We start from the raw sequence: 24,741 nt of genomic DNA on the forward strand, positions 1-24,741 counted from the left end.
CCAGAGTCACAGAAGGAAATCAGTGGCAGGGCCAGAATCAGTCTGCTAACTCCCAGTTAGAGAGCACTTCCCTCGCCATCCAGCCTTCCTACAGTAGAGAATGACTTTGAAGGTATCCTCAATGTGGAGCCTGGAACTCCAACTTTCAAGTTCACGTATCCGTTTTTGAATAGGCATTTAAAAAGCAATGCCAATACTCTGCAGATGTAGACTCAGCCAAAGAACCTCAGCTCCAGCTGGAAGGCCAGAATCTAAGCTATAATGACAATTTTACCCCAAAATGAAAATCACAAGTAGATGGTCAGGCAAAAAAAAATAAAAAATCTGAATTTTAGTAGGCATTCAATTGGGTATGTGAAGACTGTAGATACCAAGAGTTGGGGCCGGAGTGAGCCTGAAGAATGCCTTCAGATCCCGCAGGTAAAGGGGCACCTGAGTACAGAACACTAGGACCTCCGCCTGCTAGTCTAATCCTTGTATTTCACAGATGAAGAAATACATTCAATATGGCAAGAACAAATGCCAGCAGTTAGGGAAGGGGAAGGGGACAGGGTGTCCTCAAAGTATCATGGACCTCTCTCCGACAACACCAACTGCTCTGGGTGATCAAAACCCTCTGCCCACCACCCATCCCCAACTTCCCAACTCAAACTGTTACAGGCTTTCTAGGATATCTCTTTCCCCTTAGAGGTCCCTCAGATTTATAAACTGGGGGTGAAGTATAGAGAAGTGGCTGGCTAGGAGCTCTGCTATAGCAGTCTCTGTAGTATTCAACTCTAGCACAGTAATTATGAAAGCAGTCATTGATGAACAAATGAGTGAGGCTGGATTCCAGTACAATTTAATGGAAAGAGGCAGTGGACTGGATTGAGACAATAGCCCACGGTTTGCTGGCACCTGTTCTAATAATCTACAGTCCCCAATCACCCTGTCTCCCAATCCATCACACACTCATACCACAGCTCTGCACCCTCAATGGATCCCCTCTGACTACAGGATAAAGTTTGAACTCCACCCTCATCGTCTACCATATCTTTCCCTGCAAACCGTACTCCAATCACAGCAGGCTTTCACCTAGCAACTTCCTCCTTTCCCCATACTGTTCCCTAACACCTGCAATACCCTTCTCCATCCCTCTGCCAATACTGCCTTTTCAGTGACAAACTCACACGCCAGCCACTTGCTTGTTCTGCCTTATATAACTGGTCATAGATATGGCTGTCCCTCACCCACCAATGCCTCCCTAGTCCCCCACAATTGTAAGCTTCTCAGTGGCAGGGGCTGTGTTTATTCAACTCTGTATCTCTTGCAGCACTTAACATAGCAGCCAGTGTCGCTGACAGATCAGGCTTCTAGGCTGAGCAGAGGTCCCTAGAACATGGGGATATTTGCTTCTAACAGAACCATGAGATGACAGAGCATCAATGATGCCTTCTGTCTGCTTCAAGGGCTGCCACCTTGCCCTTGGATCTGACCAGGTGACTAGTTAAGGTAAGGGTCAAGACCAGCATTTCACTAGGGTGGCTCTAGCCTGTGCTGAGATGTGTAAGAGAAGAAGGATCCTATTTTCAGAGCTCCTTGTCCCTGACCTCAAACTGTATCCTTAATTATCAGCCATAAACTGAACCCAGATCCAGATTTAGCCCTAAATCAGCAGACAGCCTTCTAATAAGCACAGATCCTTGGTCCCCAAAGACAGGGGATTTCACCCAGGGGAAAGCTCAGGGCATGCAGTCTGACCTCAATTGAAGAGAAAACTCAAAGGTATGTGGTAATCATCATCAGGCACATCACCTCTGGATGCAAAGGGCCCGCTACTGAGGTGAGAGTCCTGGGCAAGCCTGTAGCCCACAAGTGTGGTTATCCTGGCTTGGCGAAGCTGAGGCCAAAGACTAAAACGCCGATGGGGAATAACAAACACAAGAAAGAATTTTTCTCCTAAGCTCAGAACAGAACAACATTCCATCTGGGTAAGTGAGCTTGTCACAGGCATGAGGGTACTAAGCATATCTGCCATTCCAGGATTATGGCTGTCAAGTTTTAATTAGGGTAATTAGAGTTAAAAATGTAATTTCGTTTCAGGGGAATTTTGAAAAGATTCCACTAATTTCTTTTTTTAAAAGAACACAGAAAGGAGGAGCAGGCTGAGTGGAGCAAAGGATTTTCCATCAGAGAAGCAAAGCCATGTGCCTGGGCTAGACAAGCTTTCCAACCACTGCCGAGAACCCCCAGCACCTCTGCAGGCTTGGCCCAGAAGACAGAGGGCTGCTGCTCATCAGCTTTCCTCCCTTAGTTTCCTCCCTGAAACAGTCGACACCTGCTAATAAATCCACCTCCTCCCCACTTGCTGCTCCTGTTACTGCCATTCAACAGTCAACTATTACAACCCTAAGTCTGGCAAGGAGCAAGGGCTTAGTGCTGTCAATCTGATCTGCTACATGTTAGAGACAGCTCTCATGTCCACCCCTCTTTATCAAGAGTTTCTGGACACGTCTTAATGCTTTTCTTTGTGCTAGTTCCCTGGTCTGGAGTGCCCTCCTTGCCCTGCCTGCCTCGACTCTTACTCTTCCTTCAAAGCACAGATCAGTTATCTCCTCCAGGAAAGCCCCCCTTCATGCCTCTGTAATCCCAGAGTCCCTTGCACATTAAGGAAACACAGAATATGGTGGTTTGTTTCCTTGTTTGACTCTGATGCTAGATTGTGAGGTCTTTCAAGGCAGGAACTGGCTCTTCATCTGGGAATCCTTAGCACTAGCACAAGCCCTGACACACAGGAGATACTCAACAAACCTTTTTTGAATGTTGCAACTATAGGGGGACTTTGGTCTGACCACACTGGCAGCTGAGCATGTTAAATCCGGAAGCTCTACAATGCCTAGAAATACGCAGTCATGAGCCCTCCCCTCCCTGCTCAGGGCCAGTTCAGAAACCTGACTCTGCACTCCATGCAGGAGGAAGCCTTCCCATTGATCCCAAATGATGATTGATCTCTCCCATTAGAGTCTGCTCATTCCTTAGGGACCTTGGGAAGGAGATGAGAAAGCAAAAGCAAGCAGAACATCTCCCCCATCCTCCACATCATTTTTAAAGAATTTCCTCCAGTCTTCGAAGGGCTCCAGAGAGAGGGCCTGAACTCGGGTTCAATCTGTAGAAGGATAAGGGATGGCCCTGGTAGAAACTAGTTCCTCAGCTTGGAATCAGTGTCGCAAATGCTCAGGATGTTGTAGCGTCGTACAACAGAAAACATGCTATGGGACATAAGGCGGCCAAGTGACTTCTCTGAGCTTCAGTTTCCTTTCCCATCGTAGCCCAGGAAGTTGTTAGGAGAAATAAACAAAGTGGCTTCAGCCAGTATTTAACACTTAGTATTCAAAAGTGATTTTTCCATCTGAGGAAGGGGCCTGTACTAGGTACAGCATCACACTGCATAGGAGTGTATAAAGGTAAGGAACACATACCAAAGGGGATACAAGCGAACCATCCCCATTTGCTCAGGGCAGCCCTGCCTGCTGGTCCCGCAGGAGGAGGCTATACCAGCAGAATTGTCGTGTTGACAAGGGTAACCAGATCCATTGCATGGTAATCAGATTCTCTCCAGCTAGGAGCACTCCTCCTGCTTCCTCCCAGGCTCCCCAAGCCTGGATGCAGGCCCATATCGATCCGTTTCTAATTAGGAGCTGTGTCAGTACTTCTGACAGAAGGTCAGGGCTCAGGCTGCCTCTGCTGGCCTCTGGCCAAAGACTGAAAGGCCCTGCCCAGGGTAGACCCAGAGAATGAACACTTTTGTGGTAGAAAAGGAACCCAGATTGATCTCATCATAAAGCAGCCTGAAATTTTAGAGCTGAAAGGGTCCTTTACGAGCATGAGTTTTGTTATATTACAGCTAAAAAAGCTGAGGTTCACAAAAGGATTATTTGTCCAAGGTGGTACAGGAGTATAACTCTTACTTCCAGTTCTTCCCTCTCGATTATTTTCAACCCTGCTGCACAACAAGACTCAGGGAACTTGTTAAAAATACAGTTTTCTAGGCCGCACCCCAGAGTCTGATTTGGAATATACACAGTGGCTCTGGCTCTTTTGCTAAGTATATTATCATCTTCTAATAGACGTGAACCCTGAATTCACAGGATCAAGTTTGGACCTAGGATCAAATCCACCCTGGGTCATAAGAGCGCCATTTAGAAGCAACCCACTATTGTCCCACCTACCCCCACAATATTCTAGGGGACTTAGTCAAAGGATCTGTTGCAAATGATTCAGACTTCCTAATGGTTCACTAGCTTGGCTGTCAGCAGAGACATTTCCTTTCAAAACTAGTCTGAAACAAAAATGTCTCTTATGAAGATTAGAAACACTTATGGAGGGGGCTGTCAGGAATAGGAGATGGTGCGGTATTGAGTGTAGGGGACCTGGGGTGTCTGTGAAAAGGAGGCCTGTGTGGACAGGTGAGGGAGTGGACAGTGTGCTGCTGTGGGACAGGCTTACAGATCCTTCCGAGATGCACACCATTTTGAGTATCCGGGTAGAAAACACTGGGACGAAGGTACAGGAGAATAAACATGTTGGTCCACGGTAGGAGGAGAGAGCAGGTGACTTGCAGGTATAAGGCAGACAGGAGGGATGTGTATGGAAGAGAAGAAATGTGTGCACCTTTGTGACTCAATTGTGTGTGTATGTGGCAAAGCATTCCAGCCTGCAGGGATAGGAGCAGGTGTATGTCTGTGTGGCCCAGACACCTGTACGCATGAAGAAACAGACCCATGGGCACTTCTGACTCATCCAGCCCTGACTTTGCCTGAAGGCTCATACCACCCAAGGGCAAGCCTGTCTGCAGATATTTCTCATTAAAATTGACATTTTGACAACTACTAAAAAAGAAATAATAATAATGATATCCCCAGGGTTGTGGGACGTTAAAAAAAAGTCATTGTCAATAAAGCACGAGACACAGATGAGAAATAATTATGTCATGATTACTTCTCAGTCTCACAAGGGGAGGTATTATTTGGAGTTAAATATTGTATAGATGATTCATATCTCAACCCAAAGGTCTGAATTTCCCGCATTACCAGAAGAGGGCAAGAAAGAAGAAAGTAGGCAGAGAAAGGTAAACAAAATGTTTTTAAAAAGGATTGGAGAAATGGGACAATGAACGAAAGAGTTGAGAAAAAACCAAAAATGAAAGGCAAATGGGTCACAAGAGATAGAGAGAAGGAGAGAACAGAAAGAAAAAAGGTAGAAAAGAATTTCCGTTAGGCTGGCCTAGAAATTCAGCACACATTCTAGCAGGAACCCGGCAGAGGGGATGCGTGAATTCTAGGTAGGGCCTGACCTCTGCATTTCCTCATTGCTTGTACTCTAGCCATTCCCACCATCTGAAATGGGCTTCCTACCATCTTTGCCACACTGAACTTCTGAATCTGCAAGGGCATATTCAAATACTGCCAGCTTCGAGAAGTTTCTAATGCTTCTCCCAGTTAGAAGTTCTCTCTCAAGAACTCCCGTAAACTTCCAGAGAACTTTGTCATATTTCACCTGCAGCACTTATACTGTGGATTTTGGTACATATACATTTCTGTCATTCATTCTGCAAGTATTTTTTGTGCCAGGCCTATTACAGAGACACAGGGAAAACAAAGATAAGGAGCACACTGTCTTCTGACCCATAAGGTCTCTATTCCATGAGTGGGAGCAGATTTGGATGTGATACAGCACCAAAGTACAACTCCAGAAGTTGAAGCAAAATGCAGAGAGGATCAAAATTAATTCTGCTTATGGAGTGATCAAGGAAAGCTTTACTGAGGAGGTGGCCTTTGAACTGGTATGAAAAGATGAGTAGGAGTTTGTCAGGTAAAAGGGGCAGGGAGCTGACAGAGCTTTCTACTCAGAGGGAATAGTCAAAACAAAGTCATTCTACAGAGCAGGAACACAGGGAAAGAAACAGTGAGTGTTGACCGACCAAAGGCAGCTGAGTGAGGTAGCACCAGACTGTACTGAGATTTTATCCTTTCCAACCTGGTGTGGGGGTGGAGAGGAAGAGAAGGCAGTTTAAAAACATCTCATCTCCCTTATTTAATTGCCCTACTTTAAAGCAAGTCCCCTCAAAAACCCTGGAAAACAGGTCCAATCCCAGGCGGCGCCTACTGCAGTGGCACTACAAGAATTTTGCACGGAGAAAGGAAACAGTGAGAGAAAAACAAGGGACAAAAGGGTGCGGGAGGGGGATGTGATGCAGAAGGGAGGGTAGTAGGGTTCAAGGAGGAAGGAACTGGAGGGGAGGAAACAGAAGAAGGGGAGAGGCCAGGAAGGCACAAGGAGGGACAGAGCGAGCTTGGCCCTGAAGCTCTTATTGCTGAGCTGTCCTCTACATCTTTCTAGGTAGAAAAAACAAGGTCAATCTGATGCTAGCGACAGAAATACACCCTTTGCGCCAAGACGAGGCTGAGCACATTATTAACTGCCACCTCAACCCTCCCTTTGCTCAGGATGACAGGACTGTACCAAGAGGCGGCGCTCTCCCAGCTCTACAACCAGCCGGCCCACAGCATGCCACAGAAGCCCCTTGCCCCATACCCTAAGAGTGTGTGAGGCAGGCGTACGAGAAACAAAGTTCTGGAGTTTAAAGTGGGGCCTACCAGGACCTATGGCTGCTGCTTAGGGTCCCAAAGGAAAGCTCTGCTTCTTTGGACCTTTGTTTCATCTGAAAAATGACAAGTAAGCGTCACACTCTCTAAGGGCTGAGACAGCCTGTGAGTTTACAGAAGCTGCTTCCTACAGAGGGTGATATTTAATGTGGGAATTTTCCTAACCTATCAAGTCTTAACTTCAATTCTTTTCACTCCAAGCTGTGACCAGGTTGAAGCCAAGAAAGAGCAAGACCCAGAATGCCAGCCATTCCTGATGCCATCATCCATTTGGCCCTGTCCAAAGTCTAGCTCCTGCCCAGACCTCACACGTTTATCTCACACATTACAAACACATGCTCAGCCCCAAAGATGTATTTTATCTGACCCACACAAGTTTATTTAAAAACTTCTAAGTTAACTGCCAACATTTAAAATCAGATCTCTTTTTTTTCTAAATTAGATTTTTAACTTCTCTTGAAAAAACCAGAGATCTGGTGACACTAGACCCCTTGGGGTAAAGGTCAAATGGCCTTCTATAGTCCTGTAGTTTATTTAATGTTTTCTCATTTTATCTAAAAAAATCATGTTAACTTATCATTCCTTTCATAATAATGAAACTTATCATTCATTTCATAAGAGTAAACTCTTAAATTACTACCGTAGTTATAATATTTAAACCAATCCAACTCCAAAAAATCTGAGTACACTGACAATTCAGGAAGATACATGTTTTAACCTGTGACTTCATGTATCATCTGATATGCAGCCATGTAGCTCAGCTTTGGAAATTCCAACATAGTTTATTAATTCACTCAAAAAATAAAGTCCTATGATAGGTACTGGGAAAACCTAACAAGACAAACATGGTTCCTGCCTTCATGGAGCATATGGTGCAGTGGGATATAATGGAAAGAAGCCACATAGAATAGGAGGCACAAAGAAACAGTAAGTTGAGGATTTTGAGTATATTCCACAACCTAGTGACCACTTAGACAAGTTGTTTAACCTCTCTGGCCCCCCCGTTTCCTTGTGGTTCAATTAGGTAGTTGCTCCTGAAGGCCTTTACAGCTCAAAATTCTCCCAGCATCACAGTAACTTAGCCCAATTCAGTTTTTGAGTTCCTAACACTTATTAGCTTCCTCCCTTTATCTGGGAAATCATGATCAGTTGTCATGGAAATTACTGTGGTGCTCCACATACTGGGTGACAGGATCACAGTAATTACAAGAAGCCAAAGGGAACAGGCAACAAGAAGAGTCACTCAGAAAGGCACCTACTTTCATTCAACACACAGGAGAGGCTGCTGATTGCAGTTAGGGGGTTAAAACAAAGACCAGGCACTAACTCATAAGTAAACCAGTTTTCATTTGTACTGGATGTCATGGCTTCTTTCATGAGGCACTTTCCCCCAGCTTATGAGTGTTAGAGGCTGGAAAAAAAAATGCCAATTTTACAAGGACAAGGTTCACTAAGCCTTGACTAGTTTGCTGTCCTGATGAAGTCAAAAAACAAGCCAGGAAACAGACTTACTAGCCAACAGGGGCACCAAAATTTCATAGTAAAATGAAGATAATTCATCTAGTCCCAGAGAACTACGAGCACCTGCAACTGGGTAAAGTCCTGTCGATATTAGAGCCCCCACCCCCACCCCCCACCCCAGGGACCAAGCAGGTAACAAAAATGAGCACAGTTGACTGTTTCAAAGGAAAAAATGTTAGCCTGATGATAAATGAATGGCAACTGGCACTGGGCTTGGGTATCAAAGAGGAAACAGGAAACGGTGTGGACTTCGGCAAACTTGAGAACAAATATGCTCTCCCTAAAAGAGCCAGACGATAAGGAAGTAGTATGTGAAATAAAGGAGAGAAATAAGAACGTGATGCTGTAAACTCAACCATTTTGCCAAATTGGGCTGGTGCTCCAAAGGCCTCCCCAAAGATCAGAGCCATGTGCCTCAGAGCCCCCAAAAAGCCAAGCTACAAGCTTCTTTAACAAGGACAGACGAGGAGTCATAATACAGGAAATCCCTGGGTAGAGGGCTCAGGGAGTGAAGCCTTCTGTAGAATAGCTGGGGACTATTCGCACTCCTGTGAATAGGAAAAATGCTCATGGTCACCATCAGCCTCCAGCCTCTGCTACTTTCTCAAAAATCCTCCACTCTCTTCAGGAGAAATCAGTCACCTCACAGCCCACATGCAGGGCCTCTCTGATCGCTTATACAGTATCTCCACTGAAATGCAGCCCCAATCTGATCTCCCCAGACTGAGGTCCAACACAAAAACACTGTAGGTCAAACGAAATATATATGCAGGCCAGACACAACCCAAAGGGCTGCCAGTTTGCAACCTCTGATCTAGAGGTTAAGATCCTCTGAAAGGTCTGGAACTGAAGGATTTAGGAGTCCCCTAAGGACTCCTAAGTTTTGTCAGAGGAACTGCTTTCCCAAGGAGCTATCCAGGGTCCTGTATCACTTGGACCCTGAGCTTTTGGAACCATGATTCCACAGCCTTTTTTCCTGGCTTGATCCACTGTCAAAACATTTTTTAAAAGACAGGTGTAAAGAAGATATTCGGTATCTATTATATGCAAAGCACTCTAGGGAAAGAAACAAATGCTCTGAACCTTCTGTTGACTTTTGACTTCACTACCTACAGTAGTTGTATGTCAGCCTAGACCCCAGTGCCACCTGTCTGTCACCCAAATTACTATAAAGCCAGAACATTGCTCTGCTTGATTTCACTCCTATATACGACATTCATTTTTAATGACTTGGCCCGCCAGTGAGATGAAGGCTCAGCAGCATGGTTCCCCTCAAAAAGAGACCTTTAAAACTCTTCTCCCTGGACTCCACAACTAAAAGTCCCTTTTCTTTACAAAAGAGCACAATTGCCCCCATTATAGTCAGATGTCCTTAGGAGTGAACCGTACAATGCTAAACATATGCTCTCCCCTGAATCAAAATGGCGTTCCCCATGCTTCACGCCGTCATTATTCTATCATCTCCAGATTCCCTCATTATTTCCATGAAAGCAGTAACACCATTGCCAACTAGAAAAGACTAGCTGCCCTTGAAATAGTAACTCAATCCAAGGAGAAAGGGTTCATTGCTGAAAAAACTTTGTTTATTTAGCAGGTCCCTCAAGCTAGATTTATGAGCAGGGAGAACACAACAAAAATGTTTCTTTTTTAGGAAAAGGCACCTGGCAACAGTGGCACGAAAGAAGGCAAAAAAGGATGCAAGGAGGTTAGGAAGGAAGCTCCTATAGAGGATTAATAATCCTATAGCTTCATGATGGCCAAAATAGACTCCACGTCTGAAACAGGGTATGATCCTGGCTGATTACACGCTCCTTGAAGATAGTCTAATTCGTATGAGTATCACGCACAGCTGTTAGTACTATCCCATCGCATGGTAGGCAGTCACATGGTCCTAGACATATAGAATACAACTCCTCTAAGAGCTCAGTGTAGTACACATCAAAGACACCAAGGCCCAGAAAACTTAAAATGGCTTGCCCAAGCTCACAGAATGGGTAAGTGGTGAAAAGGAAAGAACAAAAGGCTTTGGAGGCAAGGCCTGTGTGAAATTCAAGGTTGCTGCGAGGCCTTGAACAAGTCACCCAACCTTTCTCAGTCTGTTTCTCATCTGCAAAATAAGAATACCTATTTTTATAGAGTTGCCAGGAGGATTAAGAGATATTACCCTCTAAATACAATCACCAATTTACAGGAAATACAAAAGATAAACATTAAACACACCACAGAGATGCAGTAAAATTCAGAACATGGAAAACTATGGAAAAACAATCAGTTTCTTCAACAAATAAAGGAAACAACATACAAATGCAAATATATGGTGATGGAAAGAGAACTGACTCTGGGTGGTGAGCACACAATGTGATATATAGATAATGTATTACAGAATTGCACACTTGAAACCTATGTAATTTTACTAACCACTGTCACCCCAATAAATTAAAAAATATATATATATATACGAACTCATAAATTAAGAGATTTAAAAGATATAACCAATAATATGTGAACCTTATATGACTCATAAATCAAACTGTAAAAACAAAATTGTGACATTTACGAGACAATTAGAAATTTGAACACAATCTGGATTTTGATGGTATTAAGGAATTGCTAAATTTTGTAAGGTGTGATCATGCCATTGTGGTTGTGCTTTTTAGTCATCTTTTAGAAATACACTGTGAAATATTTAAAGACAAAATACGACAGCTGAGATTTTTCTTCAAAGCACAGGGTGACAACTAAATAGGAAGTAAAACTGGTATAAAGGTATAAAGGAAGAAAAATAGGTATAAAGGAAGTAAAACTTTTGATAACTACTGAATGATGGGCATGTCACACTTCATTAACCTATTCTGGCCATTTTGTGTATGTTTGAAACTTTCCCTATTAAAGAAGAATTAGTTAGGTTTAAACCCTGGCAATTCCATTTACTAACAGTGTGACTGTGGGCGTATTTCTTAACCGCCTTATGTCTGAGTTTCCTATCTATATGGTGAGGATCAACAGAATCTACTTCTTAGGGTTGAGGTGAGAATAAACATGATTATTTATATATAAAATTTTATATATAAATCTATTTATAAGATTTATATATGAATTTATTAAAATATTTACACACACACACACACGACTTAACGCAGTACATAGTAACTTTCAGGAAATATCAGCTCTATTATTATGAACACAAGGTACCAAATACGGTATCTTAACACAGTGGGCACCCAATTCATGGTAGTTATCATTAATATGAAAGGTAGAGTTAGGTCTAGAACCCAGGCCAGATTTTTAATCAAGTGCTCAACTAGTCTCGTCGACAGAAGGCCTGGAATACTGTCTGGTGAATGTCCCCCGTGGCAGCGCTAGGTAACACCCCGCCTCCGGACAAATACCCGAGACCTGACACAGGAGCAGGAGCTGGCTAATGCTGAACATGAAAAGTGCTGCTCTCTGGGAGCAGGCAGGGCCACCTTATTTTCCCCCAACCAGGTAATTTAAGGTACATTTTCTAATATTTGCTGACAGAACAAAGAAGCAAGGCTCTACAACATGATCAATGTTCATGCCAGCCTTCAAAGTGATTTGGTAAAACTACAGAAAATAAACACCCCGCCAGGGTTCACCCGGCAGAATAAAAGCTGACAAGAAATGGCATTTTTTCCCTGAGCAAATATACAAGTAATAGATGAACTCTGAGAGACTAAGCTCTTTAGGTTTTGGCATCCCCCTCCGTCCCCTCTCATTTAAGAGAAGACAAACTCTCTTTCAACATATTTCAAGTATGACTGCTGGGTTAATTTCTTCCCTGAAATAATGTAATTGTAAGCAAAGTCACTCTCATCCTTCTACCCAGTTTAAATACAAATTGGCTTGAAAATGATATGACCCCTTCCTCCTGCTCCAGGCTAGAAGTTATCACCCACCCCCAAAGCGTGGGACATGTCCTCTCCCTCTGCTCATTAGCAGGAATATGGATGCACTCCATCTAGTCACTCATCTGTGTTTCTGCTCAACTTGTTCCCATTGCACAGAATGTCCTCTCTCTCTCCATTCTGCAGTCTAAATCGCCTGTAAACATACTTTCTGGAATAAAAGGGAGAGGGAAAAGGAGAGAAGCACAGCAACTGAGAAAAGGTATCTGTGTTGCTTCTGGGTAGTCCAGAAGATACAGTCCAGACACAGAAATATTGGTGTTTCATAATTTATAAGCACAAATCCAAGCAGAATGTTAGAAATTGAGACGGTCCTGGATAACACGCCTATATGGTCACTATCCTTATCTCACAAGGCACAGCTCAAATATTCACTCTTCCATAAATGTTCCCCAGCACCACAATCCCACAAATGAAGCAATCTCGCCTTCCTCTGAACTTCCCAATCATTTTACCCCTTTATGGTTGTGCTACCTGAGAGTTCATATTATGGTTCTTAAAATCACGTCTATAACTACATACCAACCAAAATGGCTTAAAATGAAAAAAATAGACAATGCTAAGTGTTGCCAAGGATGTGGAGCAACAGGAATTCTCGTAGACACCACTGATGACAGTGTGACCTGGTCTGCCTTTGAAAAGAGTTTAGCAGTAACTACTAAAGCTGAACATATGCCCACCCTATTACCTGGCAAGGAGGGTGAACACTCACCCACTGTTTCCCCTAAACAGTTTTGCCTGCAGTCTTTTGTTCCATCATTGCTCTGTCTAAATGTTTCCATCCTTTTTACTCCCAGTTCTACAGGCTGGTTTAGATCACTCTTCCGGATCACTCCAGCCCAAAGAATTCTCTCTTTCTATGGGAAACTCTGCCATTTACCTATTACCTCTGACAACTCATTCTTTACACATAAATTACATCATCTGGTTTTATAATGTACTTTTAGTAACATTATTTAACTTGCTCCTCACGATAACATTCTGAAGAAGGCAAGACCTAGAGTATTAACCCCATTTTACAGATGAGAAAATGGAGGTTCAGGGAGGGGAAATGACTTATTCTAGTTTACTTGGCCAAAATGGTGCCAGGGAACAAGAGTAGACCTTAGTCTTCTGACCCAAGCTCTCTACTTCAAACTGCCTTATTATCAGCCACATCTTCATGATTATCTCATCTCCCTAAAGAAGTCCATAGGTTCCCTGAAGGCAAGAGTATGTTTTATAGATATTTACATCCCTCACAGCACCAAGGAAAGCAGTCAGCGGGCTCCATACAGTTTGGCCAATTGATTTCAATATTGTTCCCAACCTTCAAGAATGAACACAGGCATATTTCCTCTTCTTCTAGGCCTCACAGGCAATGCTATATTGTTGGAAGGAATCATGAACACAACACAGCATCCCAAGTAACATTTATTTTTTGAGGGACGAGGAAGAGAACTTCAAGATCAAGATAAGCTCAATGTTCCCTCAATTTCCTAGGGCTCCGTCCTGCAACATGTTCAAAGAAGGCTGGCAGAGACAATGGCAATGGGCTTCAAGCACCACAATTTAAGCACAATTAATAAGTCACAAATTGATCAAAGGCCATAAACTACACCTCAAATAATTCCACTTGCAAGCAAAACAGAGAGCTACTTTATTTCAAAATTGAGTAAAATAAAACTTAAAATGATGCAATACGAAACTTAATTTTCTTCATTCCAAAATAAGAAGCTAGACAATACCAAATCTTTTTGGAAGCCAGCCAGAGAACTGATGTGAGAGAACAGGGAAAGCACTAGACAGATGTCTGGACATCCCACCTGAAGGACAATGGCGGCTCCTCCCCTAACATTCTTAACATTACACACTAAGTATGGGCGGCCTCAACAATAGGGGATAAATAGCTGGATAACAGACTAAGAAAGGGAGCGAGGGAGGGAAGGCAAAAACTAAATCTAAACACTGGAAGTCAGATATTCAAAAAGGTCTCTTTGCCTAGTGATACATCCATCAATTCGGCTATTTTCAGTCCGAACCCTCCACCCAAATATCTGGACCAGGACAGCAGGGTTAACAAGCAGCTAGGATTTGTTCTACTTTTGTCTCCCTCTCAGGACTGAAAAGTTGAGGGCAGGAATCATGTTTTGCTTGGTTTTTAGGTTCTCCATAGGGAGAATACATAGTAGGTACTCCAAATTCCTGGAATGAACGATTGAGCTTATGAAGGGAAGGCAGTTGGACTTCAAAGCATAATCATGTTAGAACAGCTAGGTAAACTACTTAGCATGGCAACTCTACCTAAAACCCTAATTTTAGTAAGAACTGATTTTAATTGATGTGAAAAATCAATTTAGGGTGAGTTTTTAAGGGCTGAAGACAAGTTTTTCTTGTATTCAACTGATTCAGGCACAGCTATCATTATAATGTTGATAGCACCGTTTCTCAGTGCCAGCTTACAGCTGCCTGCAGGAACAAAGCCCCAAAGCTTTAAAATGGTCTATGTAAGCAGGGAACAACATTTGACTTCTCCGGGTAGCATGACCATACTTTCCAGAAAAGAAACCCAGACCTAGAGAAATAATGAGTTATGGAAATTATTCTTTTAAATCTACTGCTGAGCTTGCTTTCACCAGCACAAAGAATTACAAAGGAAACTAGACAAACAGATCAACAGTACATGCAAATAGTACCTTTAACTAGTGAAATCCTTAATAAAAGAAATAAACAGGAGACAGCTAATACCAGATAAATGTCTTTGGAATAAAGAAAACCTGGCCAATAACATCAAGCTTCTAAACCTAGCCTTCTAAAAGAGAGTACTTACTTGGAATAAAGCGATGATTCTTACCTTAACAAACAACTAGTATTCAGTCTCTGCAGATGGCATTTCAAGGGCCAGGTAACCTCAGTAGAGATATCTACTTCATAAAGCTAAAACTCTAAGGAAATGCAAATTTCTGGTCTAGTGTTTTTCCAGTCCTAGTACTATTTGGGAATCTTGTCGTGTTTTTAATTTTCCCTTTGTTATGTGATTTTTAAATAGTCTGCTACATAGCTAAGTGTAATTTTTTTTAGTTTTGGACTCCAAGTTTGTCCTGTGGGACAACAGCTCCAAGTTTGTAATGGAACTCAGCAGACAATTTGATAAATTCATCTCACAAGCAATTTTTTAAGCAATCTGTCCACTCTAAAAAGCAATATCCATCTGTTTATATATTGAAAGGTATCTGTGAACCCAGAATTTAACCCTCTGAGAAACAGTGCTGAAGCAAAGCCCTTTCTCCTTCCAGAGATAAATTTTTAAGCCAGAAATTCAGACTGTTAAGAGGTAAAAATACCATTCAAGATTATCTAGTCCAATCCCCTTGTTTTTACAGACAGGAAGGCTAAGATCCCTGAGAGTATTAGGTAATTATAATTAATGTAATTTTGGCAAACATCAAAAGCCCACTGAATGGTATTTCCCCCAGTGAAACTACACTGGGCATATTGGGAGGACAGCCAGATTTGCACTTTAGTCAGTGAAGCACTCCAAATACACATGTCTGAGCGACAGAAAACCTGAGTATTCAGCTACAAACTCTCCACCCTTACCTCAGCATAGAGAAGGGGCGGGGGGGGGGGGGGGGGGGGGCAGTGGACAGCCTAAATGGCTCTCTGGGGATGCAGACTAGAACCTAGGGACACTATCCCATTCTTCGTCCCCTCCTCCCAGGAGGTACAGCACATGAAGGCCATTATGAAGTGACAGAAAGCTGCCAAAACCGAGGAAAAAGGAAGGGCTATAAAGTCAAAAAAGATAACTAACAATGATACTTGGCAGATGCCTGTCACTTAAGTGGGGAAGGGGAAGGTGACTAGAGAGGAATCTCCAATCCTTTTCTGTCCCCAGCGCCCATCTTTTGGGCCTTTACAGAATTTCAGGGACCTCCCAGATTATTTTATGAGGAAACAGGCCAGAGAAGACAAGGGGCCCACAGAGAGTTCGTAACAGGGACCAGACCAGATGATCCTCAGGTTCATGAGTAGGCTCATAATTTATCCCACTGTCCCTCTCTCTAGTCCTGAGAGTCTATCCCCCATCACGGATCTGAAACTTCGTTGCGGTACCCAAGGGGCAGCTGTAGGACAGCAGACTAACATTAAAGCTGTCATCCTCTCCCCTCCAGTTGTACATTTTATAGGATCTAAAATTGAACAAAACTAGTTTTTTAACAGATACTCCTGTGAAAACCCTCCTATCTCCATCCCTACCCTCTACCACTGCCTAAGAAAACAAGGGAGAAGGGAGGGAAGGAGAGAGGGAGAGAAAGAGAATACCACTCCAGAGATATTTTATCTAAATCATCATCTAGATCATAAAATGTTATTGCTAGAAGGGACTCTGGGGGTCATCTAGTCATTATTTTCCATCGTGATTCAGATGAATAATCCTGGACCTTTGCCACCTGACAAAAAGACTGAAGCACAGAGCAGGCTCTCCTGACTCCTGTCCCTAATAAAAACCCCTCCTGCTCTCCCTCCCCATCCTGGCCCACCTGACCTGCCCCACCCCACTCTCCCTCTACCACTGTAGCTAAGCTACTGAGCTCTGCTGCCTTTCTGGGTACGAGCCCCTCAAGCTGCTTTACTCATCGTTGTTCTCCCAGCGCCTAGCAAAGAGTAGGCAGAGGTGACTTAGAGAGGAACACACTAGGACATGGACAGAGCAGTGCCAAAGGACACTATCTGAAGAAAAAGTAAGGCTTCCTTGGCTTTCCATACACGGTCTTCAGAGCTGTGCAGGGCCTGGATGTCTAGGAGCTAATATTTCCTCTTTTCCAAAACTAGTGCTTATGTAACCCAGTTTAGCCAGGTATAGTTACCAGATTTGCTGTGCCACACTCTCCCTCACTTCTGCTCCCGTTCCCCTCTGCCCTTCCCACGAAGAACTAGAATCAATAACTGGAAGGTAAATGAAAGCAAATGTAAGACCCTACATGAGAAATCCTCCGTTTCTTACATGTTCCTTCTCCTGTGTCTTCACCTCAATTAATGGCATCTATTATACGACTGTACCAAGTAGAAATCTAGAAGTCATCTTTCTTCCTTGTCCTCCACACCAACAATCTTTGATTGTCTCATCATTCAATTCCATCTTCTTTCTATAATACACATACACACACACACACACTCTTCACTTGAAACACCATCACCTCTTGCCAGCACTACTCCAACAGCCTCCTAACTGGTCTCTTTGCCTATGGTGTTCTAGCCCTCAAATCCACTCCCAAAATAGGTAGCCAGAGATATCCTTCTAAAATGCACACAGGATCATGGCCTCCTCATGGTGAAATGAAGTCCAAACTCCTCAACCTGGACAACAAGGCCCTTTCACGACTTGGCCTCTTCTCTGCCTATCTTGCCAGTCTCATCTCTTGCCACATCCACCATTTCGTACTTTATGCTCCACTCAGGAATCTTGAGAAACTTATTTAACCCCTACCCCCAGTCTGTTTCCTCTCCTACACAATGGGAATAATAGTCACCTCTCAAGGTGGTTATGGGAAGAAATAAGTTAACACACGTTAAATGCTCAGAATAGTATCTGGTAGACACAGTAAAAGAGCCAAAAGTCTTACCTACTATCCCTGCCATCTCTAGTCTTGCTATTCTGTCTAGAACAGTCTTATCTCTGTCGCCTCCTTGACTCTCCATATCTCTTTTCCTGGCTTATGTTTGTTTCTTTCTTGAGGTCTAGGCTTAGCCAACTCCTCTGAGGAAGTCTTCCCTTACCCTCCAAGGCTGGGTTAGTTACTATTCCTCTGTGCTCGCACGGTGTTTGTCCCTGTCACAATACTTCTCACACTGCTTGTTTCCTTGCCTGTCTTCCCCACCAGGCTGTATATAGCCAAATCCCCCGAGCTTAGTTCGACGCATGGCATGCTTAATTGTTCAGTGAATGGAAAACTTTCCAATAATGAGGTGCCCAATGAAAGAGAATCTCAAGAGGTAGCCATTTCAAATGTCCAGGTGGCGGGCTGGTCTACATAACTTTGAAGACCCTCAACTAACAAGATTCTAGACAAACAATTCAACACACTCTGACCTCATTATCACACTCAGGGCTTTGGATTTGAACATGTAGGAAATGTTGGATCATCAGATTTTTTAAAGAAAGTGCAACTCCTTAGATCTGTTTGTTGCCTTATTACCCATCTCTTTAACACCTCCCAGCCCACACCCCTGTTGGTATCAGGACAAAATTCCAACTACCCTTCACAAACATAAACACCACACATCCCACCTCACCACACCCCCCCAAATAGACACAGAGTCAAACCAAAGGGAATTTTGAGAGGTTAAACACAGTATTTAACACCATCTTAACCACCTGCAAGCAATGAGGAACCATAAATACCCTCTAGGAACCCAAAAGCTAATCCCTCATGTGCCTTTATGGAAAGAGGAAGGCAAAAAGGGAGCATTTCATAAAGGTGATCCATTTAATCGTTCTCTGAATAGTTCTGACTTGAGCTGCTGCCATAGCACTGCTATTGTCCATCACTGCAGCCCTATACGCCCAAACCCTGGATAGTCAGAAAGGCAGGCACAAACAAGACAAGGGTGAAGAATCCTCTGAGATCTGTTTCAAGGGTAGGAGGTCTCTTTGGAAGATACAGAAGGGACCAGTAGAGATCTCCAGAAAGGATTCAGTGATAAAAAACTTCAATCCACAGAGTGGGGGGAAAAAGGAGGAGGAAGCTTAACCAGAGGTACAACCAGGCTCTAGGGCTGCGCCACACACACCTTACTGCCGAGATGGACTAATAATCATTTTGCACTTACAGAGCACCCAGAGGTTAAGCGAAGCACTAAAAGCGCCAGCTTTGCCAATCACAAAAGGAGAGATATTGTATGATTCTAGTTACGTGAGGTACCTAGAGTAATCAAAGTCATAAACACAGAAAATAGAAGGATGGTTGCCAGGGGCTGCGGGGAGACGGAAATAGCCAGTTAGTGTTTAATGGGTACAGAGTTTCAGACTGGGAAGTCAAAAAAAATTCTAGACATGGATGGTGGTGAAGGTTGCATAACAATGTGAGTTACTTAAAGCCACAGAATTGTACATTTAAAAATGGTTAAAATGGTAACTTTTATGTATACTTCTTACAAAATAAAGCACACCAGCTTTAAAGTTATATTGTCTGCAGCTGGCAATTACATGACCCTGAGCAAGTCATGTAACCTTTCTAACCCGTTTTCTTCTTCTGTAAAACAGGAATAACAACAGTACCTAATTCATACAGTTGCTCTAAGGATTAAAGGAGGCGCTCCACAGAAGTCCTTAGTCCAGTAACTGATACATGGTAAGTGCTTAATAAATGTTAGCTACTATTCCTGCTGCTCACAACGACTACAATGCATTTTAATAGCCATTTCTCATAGTCCCCATACCCTGTGAGAATTTACAAATAAGGACATTGAGGTTCAGAGAGCCACAATGAGGGGCTAGTTCATGATGTCACATCAAATCCTCTGCCCATGAGAGGTGTCCTGCCCTCATCATTTATTAATTCGGTGATTTAAGCAAGGCAAGCACCCTAACCTTACTGTGTCTCAATTCTCAATTATACCTACAAAAAGGAGATATAAACCAAACTCTCTAACTCCTTCACAGGACTGGATTAGAAATGAACTCAGACAAGTACAGAAGAGTACTATACACCATAAAATACTATACAGTAAAAGTGGTGACTTATGAGTACTAGTACACCTATGCACAAAGCCTGGCCTCATTATAATGCTAAACCTGAGGCATGGAGAGTGGCTATATAACTTCCTTGTGATTTCAATTTACTCAGGATTCCCGGTCTAAAGGGCTGCAAAAGTAATTTAGTGCCCTTTCAAAAGGTAGCAAGGTATGGTAGAAATAAAAATATTGGAGCAGGAAACAAAACACTGGGAGTTCTAACTATGATTCTGTCATTAAGGTAGTCTGTGAATTCAGATAACTTCTCCTTTCCAAGGTTCAGTTAACAAGGGAGGGAAATGCAGATAAAGAAGTTGTACCAGATGGTCTGTAAGACTCCTACATACCACAACTCCTAAATCCAGAATTTTGGAAGGAGGAGAGCACAGCACACCTCCAGACGCCAAAGAACTAATGCAAACACCAGGAGATTCCTCAAGACCTGGCCTGGGAACAAGATCCTCTGCCTGCTTTTCAGATACTCCCCATAATGGACATCAAACACATTAGAACACTTGCTAAAATTAATTTTAGTTCACTTTTACCTCTCTGGGCCTTATCTGAAAATAGGAGAAAACTCTATTTGAAGGAGATGAAGCAGTTGACTTGAGCCACTTCCTGCTCTCCTTCCCCCAAGTAGGAGCTATAAATCTAAACATAGAGAACATGCAAGGTTGGGGGGGGGGGGGGAACATGCCATAAACAAAACAAAGGATGGCCCTCACTGTTTATGACTTAAGCCTTCCTTGAGCCAAAACCCCAGGGAACTTGAGTTGTGCTTGAGATCTGGAGTCTCCTGCATCCATCAACTTCTAATGGGCAATACGAGCAAGAAATTCATAGTAACATCCTTTCCCTTGGACCTCCAGTAGCCCCAGAATGGGATTTCATCCACAGTATAGTGGACACTGGCCCAGCAGTCAGGAAGAACGGAGTGACGTCTCTAACGGAGTGACCCAAGTCAAATCCCCTCTGCACACAGATTACAGAAGCTCACACTAAGAAATAAATAACACGTACTAGCACCACGGCTTTACACTTCTGTGGCTACTAACTGTGATTTGAAGCAAATTACTTAACCTCTCTGAGCCTTGATTTCTGCTTTTGTAAGTGGGGCTAATCCCAGAAGGCCGCTGTGGGCATTAAATGAAGACTTATGAAGTTCTCGAGTCAAGTTCATTAAATGTTACCTGTCGGTATTAACTTCTTTCACATATTAGTTTCCCTCCCTGAATCCACAAACACCCTTCGAAGTGACTTTCTTTCCCCCATTTCACAGAAGAACAAACTGAGACTCGGCTGCGAAGGGGGCTGCGTTAAGTGCAGAACACTGCCCCAACTCGAGGGCCTGTTGTGGATCCTCTCCAAGCCCAAGGTGTGCAAAGAGCCAGGGACCCGCAAAAGTGAGGGTCGAGGAGGCGCTCAGGCCCGTGGAGAGCGAGGCAGGACCACTTCTGCGCGCCACCGGGATCCCGCAGACCCAGCCCGGGAGAAGAAGCCGGAAGAAACCCGGGACGGGGACGAAGCCAGGGCCCCGCCAGCCCAGGGCCTCCCCCGCGCGGCCTCCGTTCCCCTCATTCCTCCCCCCGCCGGGCGGGGCGGGGCGCGGCGCGAGCACAAAAGACTCCAACTTCCTAGCGGGCGCAGGCCCACCCCGCCAACTCCCGGTCTAGGCCCGGCCCGCGGGGAGGAAGCGGACAGGAAACGCCAGGGCGGCCGGGAGCGGGCGCGGATGGGCCGGGCAGGCGACCCAGGGCCTCGGGCCCGGGTGGGGGTAGATTCGGGGGGAGGGGGCCGGGAGTTACCCCGGCTCCTAGGACTCCCAAGAATAGCCGAAGAAAGAGTTTCTAAAAATAGGCAGAGGCTCGCGCGAATTAGTGGGCGACCGAAAAGGAACAAGTAACACCCCCCACACCCCTAAGGAGACGCCCGCGGCCACCACTCACCCGCGCGGAGAGGTCTGGAGGAAGCCGCGCGGCACGGAAGAAGGCGGTGCCACCGCACTCGGGGGCGGGAGGGAGGAAGGAAGAAAGCGGACCCGGCCGCGGCGTGAGGAGCTGAGCACACACGCGCGGGAGTCGCCCCCGCCGCCACTACCGCCCCCTCAGCTTCTCAGCTCTAACTGCCCTACGCCCGCGCCGCTCCGCGCCCAGCCGCACTGACAGCGGCGCGAGCCCCGCAGCCGCGAGTCCTTCCCTCGGCCGGTACCACTGAGGAGCGCGGGGGTGAGGGCTCCCGGAGCGGCTTCCCTCAACTCGGCCCCGCCCAGGGCTCCGGCCCTGGCACTGGGCCCTCCCTCTACCCCGCCTCTGTCTCTAGGGTAGAACACGGTCACACAAGCTCGTTGAGTCCCCAGTCCCGCCCTGACACAGCCCAGCTTCCCAGGCACATGGGCTCTATCCACCCCTTCAACATGGCTGTGGAAAGGTCCAGAGCTTCGGCGGGGAGAGGAGATAGGAGGGGCCGGGGCGGAGTCTAACAGGAAAGGGACTGAGGTGGAAACCTGGGAAGGCGGGGCTGAGGGCGGGAAGAGAGACTCGCTCGCAGCAGTATGGAGCGAAAGGTGGGCGGGGACTGAGGGTGTTGTTGCCGGAGAACAGAGGAGCGCAAGGCAGGTGTGGAACACAGTGCAGGCCTCGCAGAGCCAGGAGCCAGATCAGTGCTGGAAAGCGGGGCGGGCGGGGGGTTGGGGGGCGGTAGTGGGAGGGGCCAAAGGGAGGCCTTGCCCAGAGGAGGAGTCAAGGGTGAAAGGAGGCTGGGGGAGGCGGGGCCAAAAGGAAGGAAAGATTGAAGCGGGACTGGAGGAGGAGGGCCCGGAAGCCGAGCAGGGAGGAGGGGGCCCAAAGGTGGCCACTCGGGAGGAGCCGGAAGGAGGCGTGACCCAGAGGAAGATCACGGGGGTGGTGCTGAAGATAGGAGGGACCTAGGAGATGGGACCCAGACAAATCCGCGGGGGGCGGTGCCGAAGGATGAGGAAGAGACCAAGCAGGAAGGAGCCCCAAATATTTTCATTTTCAAGGAACCAAGTGCGTGGTCTGGGCGAGGGTTCGCTCCTCACTACCTAGGCGGGGACTGGGCGGACAGGCCGCCATGAGGGTGAGTCTCTGGAGGAGGTGCCACTCCCACCTAAAAATAGGTTAAATTTAAGTACCTTTACCCTTCTGGGGTGCAGAAAATGTTTTATAACTTGATCTGGGTGGTGGTCCTCTCTCCTGAATATATCTTCTGTCGGAAACCGTCAGCTAAATCAGTGTTCCAGCCTTCATAACACAGCCGGAGGGGTGTTCCGAGAGCACACGAGGACCATTGCCCTTCAGGCCTCAGCTATAGACTTCCTTGAAGGCTGGGAACTGGCCAAATTCTCCATGCGTCGTCCCACGTGTGATTTCCTGATTGTATTTTTCACATCGCTTCTGCCAGAACCTGCCTAAGAGACAGAATTCCTGAGAGCGAGGCAGAGTTTGAATTGAATCCCGGCTCTGCCAGAACAGCAGTTGTAACTCCACTTTGTTGTTTGATGACCTTTGTGTTTCGCTTCAAAAGGAAAAGAAACCAAATTAGAGAGATGGTGACACTGAGACCAAAACCAGGGAGGTTCTTCCCCCACCTCTTTTAACTTCTGGTTCCTTCTTATGCTTCAGGTCTCTGCCTAAATATCACCTCCTCTAAGAGGCTTGCCCTGAACACCCCACCTAAAGATGTCTAGTTTGGCCTCTTGTTCATTTCCTTTGTGGTATTTCTTAGTCTTGTCATTTATTTGTCTATTTATCACATGTGTTTTGGCTACCCCCAAATTGTGTACAGCCTCCCTTGCTATGAAGGCTGGCTTGATTCCCTAGGCTCCCTAGCACCTAGGGTTCCCATACAACCTAGATGACAGAGTTCTGGCCAGTGCTATGCAAATGGAAGTTGTTTAGTTACCAGAAAAGGTGTTTTTTTTTAAGAGATAGACTCAACTGGCATTCTTCAGCCTTTTGCACTTCCCCCGTGTTCTGCCTAGAACAGAGATGTGATGCACAGAGGCACAGTAGCCATCTTGAAATCTTGAGAGCAAAATTGACTTGGTAAGAATGGTAAAGCAGAAAAACAGAAAAAACCAGGATTCCTCTAGACTTCTTATTTGAGTAAATAAAGCCCCATATATGCCACTGTAACTTTTGATTTTTGCTTCTTGCTGTCACGCACATTGCTGACTCATATAGCATATCTGGTTCACTGTAGTACTCAATAAATAATTACCTATTGTTACTTTGCCTATGTTACTTGTCATAATCATAATCACCCTATGCTGCGGGTGTTATTACTCTCAGTTTAGAAGTAGGGAAAGTTAGACTTCTTCCCAGAGTAGGTTGTATATTTTCAATGAGATGGTAGCCATAACAGCAAACATTTATTGGCACTTGCTATGTTCCTGACATAGTTCTAAGTGTTTCATATATATTAATTCGCTTACTCCTTACAGCAATCCTGGAAGAAAATGCTATTATTACTCCCATTTAACAGATGAGGAAACTAAGTCAAAGAGGTTAAGTGACTTGCCCAAGATCATAGAGCTAACAAGCTAGAGATCCAGGATTCAAACTCTGTAGTCTTAGCATAGTGCCTGGCATCTGGGGGAGGGGGGAGGTGTTGGGGGAGGGCATGGAGAGGGTGTATCTTTTTTTGTTTGTTTAATTAGAAAACAAAGTGCAGCTCATTGTTGTTGAGTGACTTGTCTAAAGCCTCATAGCCAGGAAGAGGTGGTGAATTTTACCCAGGATTTGGACTCAGGTCTGGCTGACTCCAGACCCATATCATTAAGGGAATCCCTATGGGTGAAGAGGTATTGGCCTGCAATGTAGAAGAGTCACATATGTTTGTACCATGAGGAGAGGCTATGCAGAGAGAAAAACCTAGAGCCATCCTCAAGGCTGCTGCACCATCCAGATGA

The 24,741-nt window shown here is 45.0% G+C and overlaps 1 protein-coding gene and 1 long non-coding RNA gene across 7 annotated transcripts in view; one reads left to right on the top strand and one right to left on the bottom strand.

The window, feature by feature from the left end:
• RALY (RALY heterogeneous nuclear ribonucleoprotein) overlaps window positions 1–21,974 on the bottom strand; it is a 73,016-nt gene extending 51,042 nt beyond the window's left edge. For 3 of the 6 annotated variants that reach the window (XM_074318357.1, XM_019733869.2, XM_019733841.2), the window contains exon 1: window positions 21,758–21,974. The gene's annotated coding sequence lies outside the window, so the exon portion shown is untranslated. The remainder of the gene's footprint in view (window positions 1–21,757) is intronic. The other 3 variants (XM_019733851.2, XM_074318356.1, XM_019733864.2) reach the window with 2 other exon arrangements.
• A 564-nt stretch (window positions 21,975–22,538) lies between these two features.
• Window positions 22,539–24,059, top strand: LOC141568051 (uncharacterized). Its single transcript, XR_012491068.1, has 2 exons — window positions 22,539–22,907; window positions 23,054–24,059. It is a non-coding gene; the product is annotated as an uncharacterized LOC141568051 (long non-coding RNA).
• The last annotated feature ends 682 nt before the right edge of the window (window positions 24,060–24,741 follow it).

Source organism: Rhinolophus sinicus, linkage group LG13, assembly GCF_036562045.2.
Source record: "Rhinolophus sinicus isolate RSC01 linkage group LG13, ASM3656204v1, whole genome shotgun sequence".
NCBI lineage: Eukaryota > Metazoa > Chordata > Mammalia > Chiroptera > Rhinolophidae > Rhinolophus > Rhinolophus sinicus.